General features: G+C 41.0%; 12 non-coding genes and 11 pseudogenes across 12 annotated transcripts; all 23 read right to left on the reverse strand.

The window, feature by feature from the left end:
* Positions 1-758: 758 nt before the first annotated feature.
* LOC114782514 (5S ribosomal RNA) lies at positions 759-877 on the reverse strand. The gene has a single exon (XR_003748050.1). It is a non-coding gene; the product is annotated as a 5S ribosomal RNA (ribosomal RNA).
* A 142-nt stretch (positions 878-1,019) lies between these two features.
* LOC114782515 (5S ribosomal RNA) lies at positions 1,020-1,138 on the reverse strand. The gene has a single exon (XR_003748051.1). It is a non-coding gene; the product is annotated as a 5S ribosomal RNA (ribosomal RNA).
* A 146-nt stretch (positions 1,139-1,284) lies between these two features.
* LOC114782537 (5S ribosomal RNA) lies at positions 1,285-1,403 on the reverse strand. The gene has a single exon (XR_003748072.1). It is a non-coding gene; the product is annotated as a 5S ribosomal RNA (ribosomal RNA).
* A 144-nt stretch (positions 1,404-1,547) lies between these two features.
* On the reverse strand, positions 1,548-1,665 carry LOC114782503 (uncharacterized; annotated as a pseudogene).
* A 144-nt stretch (positions 1,666-1,809) lies between these two features.
* On the reverse strand, positions 1,810-1,928 carry LOC114782554 (5S ribosomal RNA). Its single transcript, XR_003748083.1, has one exon. It is a non-coding gene; the product is annotated as a 5S ribosomal RNA (ribosomal RNA).
* Positions 1,929-2,075: 147 nt separating this feature from the next.
* On the reverse strand, positions 2,076-2,194 carry LOC114782496 (uncharacterized; annotated as a pseudogene).
* Positions 2,195-2,330: 136 nt separating this feature from the next.
* On the reverse strand, positions 2,331-2,449 carry LOC114782500 (uncharacterized; annotated as a pseudogene).
* Positions 2,450-2,593: 144 nt separating this feature from the next.
* Positions 2,594-2,712, reverse strand: LOC114782542 (5S ribosomal RNA). Its single transcript, XR_003748077.1, has one exon. It is a non-coding gene; the product is annotated as a 5S ribosomal RNA (ribosomal RNA).
* A 146-nt stretch (positions 2,713-2,858) lies between these two features.
* LOC114782491 (uncharacterized) lies at positions 2,859-2,977 on the reverse strand (annotated as a pseudogene).
* Positions 2,978-4,050: 1,073 nt separating this feature from the next.
* On the reverse strand, positions 4,051-4,169 carry LOC114782512 (5S ribosomal RNA). Its single transcript, XR_003748049.1, has one exon. It is a non-coding gene; the product is annotated as a 5S ribosomal RNA (ribosomal RNA).
* Positions 4,170-4,312: 143 nt separating this feature from the next.
* On the reverse strand, positions 4,313-4,431 carry LOC114782549 (uncharacterized; annotated as a pseudogene).
* A 136-nt stretch (positions 4,432-4,567) lies between these two features.
* LOC114782507 (uncharacterized) lies at positions 4,568-4,685 on the reverse strand (annotated as a pseudogene).
* Positions 4,686-4,828: 143 nt separating this feature from the next.
* On the reverse strand, positions 4,829-4,947 carry LOC114782535 (5S ribosomal RNA). The gene has a single exon (XR_003748070.1). It is a non-coding gene; the product is annotated as a 5S ribosomal RNA (ribosomal RNA).
* A 138-nt stretch (positions 4,948-5,085) lies between these two features.
* Positions 5,086-5,205, reverse strand: LOC114782505 (uncharacterized; annotated as a pseudogene).
* Positions 5,206-5,349: 144 nt separating this feature from the next.
* On the reverse strand, positions 5,350-5,468 carry LOC114782490 (uncharacterized; annotated as a pseudogene).
* Positions 5,469-5,615: 147 nt separating this feature from the next.
* On the reverse strand, positions 5,616-5,734 carry LOC114782516 (5S ribosomal RNA). Its single transcript, XR_003748052.1, has one exon. It is a non-coding gene; the product is annotated as a 5S ribosomal RNA (ribosomal RNA).
* A 144-nt stretch (positions 5,735-5,878) lies between these two features.
* On the reverse strand, positions 5,879-5,997 carry LOC114782538 (5S ribosomal RNA). The gene has a single exon (XR_003748073.1). It is a non-coding gene; the product is annotated as a 5S ribosomal RNA (ribosomal RNA).
* A 144-nt stretch (positions 5,998-6,141) lies between these two features.
* LOC114782558 (uncharacterized) lies at positions 6,142-6,259 on the reverse strand (annotated as a pseudogene).
* A 145-nt stretch (positions 6,260-6,404) lies between these two features.
* On the reverse strand, positions 6,405-6,523 carry LOC114782553 (uncharacterized; annotated as a pseudogene).
* Positions 6,524-6,667: 144 nt separating this feature from the next.
* Positions 6,668-6,786, reverse strand: LOC114782488 (5S ribosomal RNA). The gene has a single exon (XR_003748044.1). It is a non-coding gene; the product is annotated as a 5S ribosomal RNA (ribosomal RNA).
* A 138-nt stretch (positions 6,787-6,924) lies between these two features.
* Positions 6,925-7,043, reverse strand: LOC114782501 (uncharacterized; annotated as a pseudogene).
* Positions 7,044-7,188: 145 nt separating this feature from the next.
* Positions 7,189-7,308, reverse strand: LOC114782544 (5S ribosomal RNA). The gene has a single exon (XR_003748079.1). It is a non-coding gene; the product is annotated as a 5S ribosomal RNA (ribosomal RNA).
* Positions 7,309-7,709: 401 nt separating this feature from the next.
* On the reverse strand, positions 7,710-7,829 carry LOC114782521 (5S ribosomal RNA). Its single transcript, XR_003748057.1, has one exon. It is a non-coding gene; the product is annotated as a 5S ribosomal RNA (ribosomal RNA).
* Between the last annotated feature and the right edge of the window lie 237 nt (positions 7,830-8,066).

Raw genomic sequence — 8,066 nt, forward strand, 5'->3', positions numbered from 1 at the left:
GTAATAGGAGTTATCCAGAACTCCTACGAGGATTGCCACACCTCAATTGAGGTGGGAGGTACCAAAACCCCAGAAATATCCATCCGAACTGGGGTTAAGCAAGGCGACCCGATGAGTCCATTGCTTTTTAACCTTGCAATAGATCCCTTGTTGGCGACACAAGAAACCCACGGCGTTGGGTTTCAAACAGAAGGCGGGAAGATTGAGGCCCTCGCATTCGCGGACGATCTAGTCCTATTGAGCAACGGCTGGGAAAGCATGAATTCCAATCTGTCAATCCTGGAGAAATTTTGTAAATTGACTGGCTTGACGGTGCAAGCCAAGAAGTGTCCACGGCTTCTATTAACACCCAGACACTATTCCTATACGGTGAACAGCTGCCAACCGTGGACAATCCAGAGGGCAGATTTGCACATGATTGGTCCGGAGGAATCTGAGAAATACCTGGGAGTACGGTTAAGGCCTTGGACAGGTATTTCAAAGCCAGACACAGAAAGTCAATTACAACAATGGATCCAGCGAATTGACGAGGCACCACTGAAGCCCTCTCAGAAAGTGGTGATCCTCAACGAATATGCACTGGGCGTTCTTGGGCTGGTATGGCCGTAAGCAATCTCTGCTTGAAAATCTTGGACTTTAAACAACCTAGGCTTCAAAAAACATATCACAGAGTGAAAATACCTCTAAAACTTTTTTTAGAAAAAAACTAACAAAGCGATGCAAAAAAACTTCATTTTAAAAAGTTTTTCAACAGTTAAAGCTTACAGCACCTGGTATTCCCAGGAGGTCTCCCATCCAAGTACTAACCAGGCCCAAGCCTTCTTAGCTTCCAAGATCAGACGAGACCGGGCGTTCTTGGGCTGGTATGGCCGTAAGCAACCTCTGCTTGAAAATCTTGGACTTTAAACAACCTAGGCTTGAAAACATATCACAGAGTGAAAATACCTCTTAACTTTTTTTAGAAAAAACTAACAAAGCGATGCAAAAAAACTTCATTTTAAAAAGTTTTCAACAGTTAAAGCTTACAGCACCTGGTATTCCCAGGAGGTCTCCCATCCAAGTACTAACCAGGCCCAAGCCTTCTTAGCTTCCAAGATCAGACGAGACCGGGCGTTCTTGGGCTGGTATGGCCGTAAGCAACCTCTGCTTGAAAATCTTGGACTTTAAAACAACCTAGGCTTGAAAACATATCACAGAGTGAAAATACCTCTTAACTTACTTTAGAAAAAAAACTAACAAAGCGATGCAAAAAAAACTAATCTTAAAAAGTTTTTCAACAGTTAAAGCTTACAGCACCTTGTATTCCCAGGAGGTCTCCCATCCAAGTACTAACCAGGCCCAAGCCTTCTTAGCTTCCGAGATCAGACGAGACCGAGCGTTCTTGGGCTGGTATGGCCGTAAGCAATCTCTGCTTGAAAATCTTGGACTTTAAACAACCTAGGCTTGAAAACATTTCCAAGAGTGAAAATGACATTTAACTTATTTTAGAAAAAAACTAAAAAAGCGATGCAAAAAATCTTCATTTTAAAAAGTTTTTCAACAGTTAAAGTTTACAGCACCTGGTATTCCCAGGAGGTCTCCCATCCAAGTACTAACCAGGCCCAAGCCTTCTTAGCTTTGAGATCAGACGAGACCGGGCATTCTTGGGTTGGTATGGCCGTAAGCAATCTCTGCTTGAAAATCTTGGACTTTAAACAACCTAGGCTTGAAAACGTATCACAGAGTGAAAATACCTCTTAACTTACTTTAGAAAAAAACTAACAAAGCGATGCAAAAAAACTTCAATTTAAAAAGTTTTTCAACAGTTAAAGCTTACAGCATCTGGTATTCCCAGGAGGTCTCCCATCCAAGTACTAACCAGGCCCAAGCCTTCTTAGCTTCCGAGATCAGACGAGACCGGGCGTTCTTAGGCTGGTATGGCCGTAAGCAACCTCTGCTTGAAAATCTTGGACATTAAACAACCTAGGCTTGAAAACATATCACAGAGTGAAAATACCTCTTAACTTACTTTAAAAAAAAAAACTAACAAAGCGATGCAAAAAAACTTGATTTTAAAAAAGTTTTTCAACAGTTAAAGTTTACAGCACATAGTAATCCCAGGAGGTCTCCCATCCAAGTACTAACCAGGCCCAAGCCTTCTTAGCTTCCGAAATCAGACGAGACCGGGCGTTCTTGGGCTGGTATGGCCGTAAGCAATCTCTGTTTGAAAATCTTGGACTTTAAAAAACCTAGGCTTGAAAACATATCCAAGAGTGAAAATGACAATTAATTTATTTTAGAAAAAAACCATAAAGCGATGCAAAAAAACTTCATTTAAAAAAGTTTTTCAACAGTTAAAGCACCTGGTATTCCCAGGAGGTCTCCCATCCAAATACTAACCAGGCCCAAGCCTTCTTAGCTTCCAAGATCAGACGAGAACGGGCGTTCTTGGGCTGGTATGGCCGTAAGCAATCTTTGCTTGAAAATCTTGAACCTTAAACAACCTAGGCTTGAAAACATATCCAAGAGTGAAAATGACAATTAACTTATTTTAGAAAAAAACTAACAAAGCGATGCAAAAAAACTTCATTTTAAAAAGTTTTTCAACAGTTAAAGCTTACAGCACCTGGTATTCCCAAGAGGTCTCCCATCCAAGTACTAACCAGGCCCAAGCCCTCTTAGCTTTCGAGATCAGACGAGACCGGGCGTTCTTGGGCTGGTATGGCCATAAGCAATCTCTGCTAGAAAATCTTGGACTTTAAACAACCCAGGCTTGAAAACATATCACAGAGTGAAAATACCTCTTAACTTACTTTACAAAAAAACTAACAAAGCGATGCAAAAAAACTTCATTTAAAAAAGTTTTTTTAAACAGTTAAAGCTTACAGCACCTAGTATTCCCTGGAGGTCTCCCATCCAAGTACTAACCAGGCCCAAGCCTTCTTAGCTTCCAAGATCAGACGAGACCGGGCGTTCTTGGGCTTGTATGGCCGTAAGAAATCTCTGCTTGAAAATCTTGGACTTTAAATAAACCTAGGCGGGAAAACATATCCAAGAGTGAAAATGACAATTAACTTATTTTAGAAAAAAACTAACAAAGCGATGCAAAAAAACTCATTTAAAAAAGTTTTTCAACAGTTAAAGCTTACAGCACCTAGTATTCCCTGGAGGTCTCCCAAATACATCATGGAGCAAGCCAAAAGGGAACGGAAACATCTTGCGGTGGTATTTATTGACGTTGCGAAGGCCTTCGATTCGGTATCGCACAACCACATTGTGGATGTGCTGAGGCGACGGGGGCTAGACAGCCATGTAATAGGAGTTATCCAGAACTCCTACGAGGATTGCCACACCTCAATTGAGGTGGGAGGTACCAAAACCCCAGAAATATCCATCCGAACTGGGGTTAAGCAAGGTGACCCGATGAGTCCATTGCTTTTTAACCTTGCAATAGATCCCTTGTTGGCGACACAAGAAACCCACGGCGTTGGGTTTCAAACAGAAGGCGGGAAGATTGAGGCCCTCGCATTCGCGGACGATCTAGTCCTATTGAGCAACGGCTGGGAAAGCATGAATTCCAATCTGTCAATCCTGGAGAAATTTTGTAAATTGACTGGCTTGACGGTGCAAGCCAAGAAGTGTCACGGCTTTCTATTAACACCCAGACACTATTCCTATACGGTGAACAGCTGCCAACCGTGGACAATCCAGAGGGCAGATTTGCACATGATTGGTCCGGAGGAATCTGAGAAATACCTGGGAGTACGGTTAAGGCCTTGGACAGGTATTTCAAAGCCAGACACAGAAAGTCAATTACAACAATGGATCCAGCGAATTGACGAGGCACCACTGAAGCCCTCTCAGAAAGTGGTGATCCTCAACGAATATGCACTGGGCGTTCTTGGGCTGGTATGGCCGTAAGCAATCTCTGCTTGAAAATCTTGGACTTTAAACAACCTAGGCTTCAAAAAACATATCACAGAGTGAAAATACCTCTAAAACTTTTTTTAGAAAAAAACTAACAAAGCGATGCAAAAAAAACTTCATTTTAAAAAATTTTTCAACAGTTAGAGCTTACAGCACCTGGTATTCCCAAGAGGTCTCCCATCCAAGTACTAACCAGGCCCAAGCCTTCTTAGCTTCCGAGATCAGACGAGACCGGGCGTTCTTAGGCTTGTATGGCCGTAAGCAACCTCTGCTTGAAAATCTTGGACTTTAAACAACCTAGGCTTGAAAACTTATCACAGAGTGAAAATACCTCTTAACTTACTTTAGAAAAAAACTAACAAAGCGATGCAAAAAAACTAATCTTAAAAAGTTTTTCAACAGTTAAAGCTTACAGCACCTTGTATTCCCAGGAGGTCTCCCTTCCAAGTACTAACCAGGCCCAAGCCTTCTTAGCTTCCGAGATCAGACGAGACCGAGCGTTCTTGGGCTGGTATGGCCGTAAGCAATCTCTGCTTGAAAATCTTGGACTTTAAACAACCTAGGCTTGAAAACATATCACAGAGTGAAAATACCTCCTAACTTACTTTAGAAAAAACTAACAAAGCGATGCAAAAAATCTTCATTTTAAAAAGTTTTTCAACAGTTAAAGCACCTGGTATTCCCAGGAGGTCTCCCATCCAATACTAACCAGGCCCAAGCCTTCTTAGCTTCCAAGATCAGACGAGAACGGGCGTTCTTGGGCTGGTATGGCCGTAAGCAATCTTTGCTTGAAAATCTTGAACCTTAAACAACCTAGGCTTGAAAACATATCCAAGAGTGAAAATGACAATTAACTTATTTTAGAAAAAAACTAACAAAGCGATGCAAAAAAATTCATTTTAAAAAGTTTTTCAACAGTTAAAGCTTACAGCACCTAGTATTCCCTGGAGGTCTCCCATCCAAGTACTAACCAGGCCCAAGCCTTCTTAGCTTCCGAGATCAGACGAGACCGGGCGTTCTTGGGCTGGTATGGCCGTAAGAAATCTCTGCTTGAAAATCTTGGACTTTAAATAAACCTAGGCGGGAAAACATATCCAAGAGTGAAAATGACAATTAACTTATTTTAGAAAAAAACTAACAAAGCGATGCAAAAAAACTTCATTTTAAAAAGTTTTTCAACAGTTAAAGCACCTGGTATTCCCAGGAGGTCTCCCTATCCAAATACTAACCAGGCCCAAGCCTTCTTAGCTTCCGAGATCAGACGAGACCGGGCGTTCGTGGGCTGGTATGGCCGTAAGCAATCTCTGCTAGAAAATCTTGGACTTTAAACAACCTAGGCTTGAAAACATATCACAGAGTGAAAATACCTCTTAACTTACTTCACAAAAAAACTAACAAAGCGATGCAAAAAAAACTCATTTAAAAAAGTTTTTCAACAGTTAAAGCTTACAGCACCTAGTATTCCCTGGAGGTCTCCCATCCAAGTAGTAACCAGGCCCAAGCCTTCTTAGCTTCCGAGATCAGACGAGACCGGGCTTTCTTGGGCTGGTATGGCCGTAAGAAATCTCTGCTTGAAAATCTTGGACTTTAAATAAACCTAGGCGTGAAAACATATCCAAGAGTGAAAATGACAATTAACTTATTTTAGAAAAAAACTAACAAAGCGATGCAAAAAAACTTGATTTTAAAAAAAGTTTTTCAAAATTTAAAGCTTACAGCACCTGGTATTCCCAGGAGGTCTCCCATCCAAGTACTAACCAGGCCCAAGCCTTCTTAGCTTCCGAGATCAGACGAGACCGGGCGATCTTGGGCTGGTATGGCCATAAGCAATCTCTGCTTGAAAATCTTTGACTTTAAACAACCTATGATTGAAAACATATCGCAGAGTGAAAATACCTCTTAACTTACTTTACAAAAAAACTAACAAAGCGATGCAAAAAAACTTCATTTTAAAAAGTTTTTCAACAGTTAAAGCTTACAGCACCTAGTATTCGCTGGAGGTCTCCCATCAAAGTACTAACCAGGCCCAAGCCTTCTTAGCTTCCGAGATCAGACGAGACCGGGCGTTCTTGGGCTGGTATGGCCGTAAGCAATCTTTGCTTGAAAATCTTGAACTTTAAACAACCTAGTCTTGAAAACATATCCAAGAGTGAAAATGACAATTAACTTATTTTAGAAAAAAACTAACAAAGCGATTGAAAAAAACTTCATTTTAAAAAGTTTTTCAACAGTTAAAGCTTTCAGCACCTGGTATTCCCAGGAGGTCTCCAATCCAAGTACTAACCAGGCCCAAGCCTTCTTAGCTTCCGAGATCAGACGAGACCGGGCGTTCTGGGCTGGTATGGCCGTAAGCAATCTCTGCTTGAAAATCTTGGACTTTAAACAACTAGGCTTGAAAACATATCCAAGAGTGAAAATGACAATTAAACTTATTTAGAAAAAAACTAAGAAAGCGTTGCAAAAAAAACTTCAATTTAAAAAAGTTTTTCAAAAGTTGAAGCTTACAGCTTCTGGTATTCGCAGGAGGTCTACCATCCAAGTACTAACCAGGCCCAAGCCTTCTTAGCTTCCGAGATCAGACGAGACCGGGCGTTCTTGGGCTGGTATGGCCGTAAGCAATCTCTGTTTGAAAATCTTGGACTTTAAACAACCTAGGCTTGAAAACATATCCAAGAGTGAAAATGACAATTAACTTATTTTAGAAAAAAACTAACAAAGCGATGCAAAAAAACTTCATTTTAAAAAGTTTTTTAACAGTTAAAGCTTACAGCACCTGGTATTCCCAGGAGGTCTCCCATCCAAGTACTAACCAGGCCCAAGCCTTCTTAGCTTCCGAGATCAGACGAGACCGGGCGTTCTTGGGCTGGTATGGCCGTAAGCAATCTCTGCTTGAAAATCTTGGACTTTAAACAACCTAGGCTTGAAAACATATCCACAGAGTGAAAATACCTCTTAACTTACTTTAGAAAAAAACTAACAAAGCGATGCAAAAAAACTTCATTTTAAAAAGTTTTTCAACAGTTAAAGCACCTGGTATTCCCAGGAGGTCTCCCATCCAAATACTAACCAGGCCCAAGCCTTCTTAGCTTCCAAGATCAGACGAGAACGGGCGTTCTTGGGCTGGTATGGCCGTAAGCAATCTTTGCTTGAAAATCTTGAACTTTAAACAACCTAGGCTTGAAAACATATCCAAGAGTGAAATGACACTCTTAACTTACTTTTAGAAAAAACTAACAAAGCGATGCAAAAAAACTTCATTTTAAAAAGTTTTTCAACAGTTAAAGCTTACAGCACCTGGTATTCCCAAGAGGTCTCCCTATCCAAGTACTAACCAGGCCCAAGCCTTCTTAGCTTCCGAGATCAGACGAGACCGGGCGTTCTTGGGCTGGTATGGCCGTAAGCAATCTCTGCTAGAAAATCTTGGACTTTAAACAACCTAGGCTTGAAAACATATCACAGAGTGAAAATACCTCTTAACTTACTTTACAAAAAACTAACAAAGCGATGCAAAAAAACTTCATTTTAAAAAAGTTTTTCAACAGTTAAAGCACCTGGTATTCCCAGGAGGTCTCCCATCCAAGTACTAAACCAGGCCCAAGCCTTCTTAGCTTCCAGAGATCAGACGAGACCGGGCGTTCTTGGGCTGGTAATGGCCGTAAGCAATCTCTGCTTGAAAATCTTGAACTTTAAACAACTAGGCTTGAAAACATATCACAGAGTGAAAATGACAATTAACAAATTTTAGAAAAAACTAACAAAGCGATGCAAAAAAACTTCATTTTAAAAAGTTTTTCAACAGTTAAAGCTTACAGCACCTGGTATTCCCAGGAGGTCTCCCATCCAAGTACTAACCAGGCCCAAGCCTTCTTAGCTTCCGAGATCAGACGAGACCGGCGCGTTCCTGGGCTGGTATGGCCGTAAGCAATCTCTGCTTGAAAATCTTGGACTTTAAACAACCTATGATTGAAAACACTATCGACAGAGTGAAAATACCTCTTAAATTACTTTAGAAAAAACTTACAAAGCGATGCAAAAAAACTTCATTTTAAAAAGTTTTCACAGTTAAAGCTTACAGCACCTAGTATTCGCTGGAGGTCTCCCATCCAAGTACTAACCAGGCCCAAGCCTTCTTAGATTCCGAGATCAGACGAGACGGGCGT

The sequence above is a fragment of the Denticeps clupeoides genome, unplaced genomic scaffold (genome assembly GCF_900700375.1).
Source record: "Denticeps clupeoides unplaced genomic scaffold, fDenClu1.1, whole genome shotgun sequence".
NCBI lineage: Eukaryota > Metazoa > Chordata > Actinopteri > Clupeiformes > Denticipitidae > Denticeps > Denticeps clupeoides.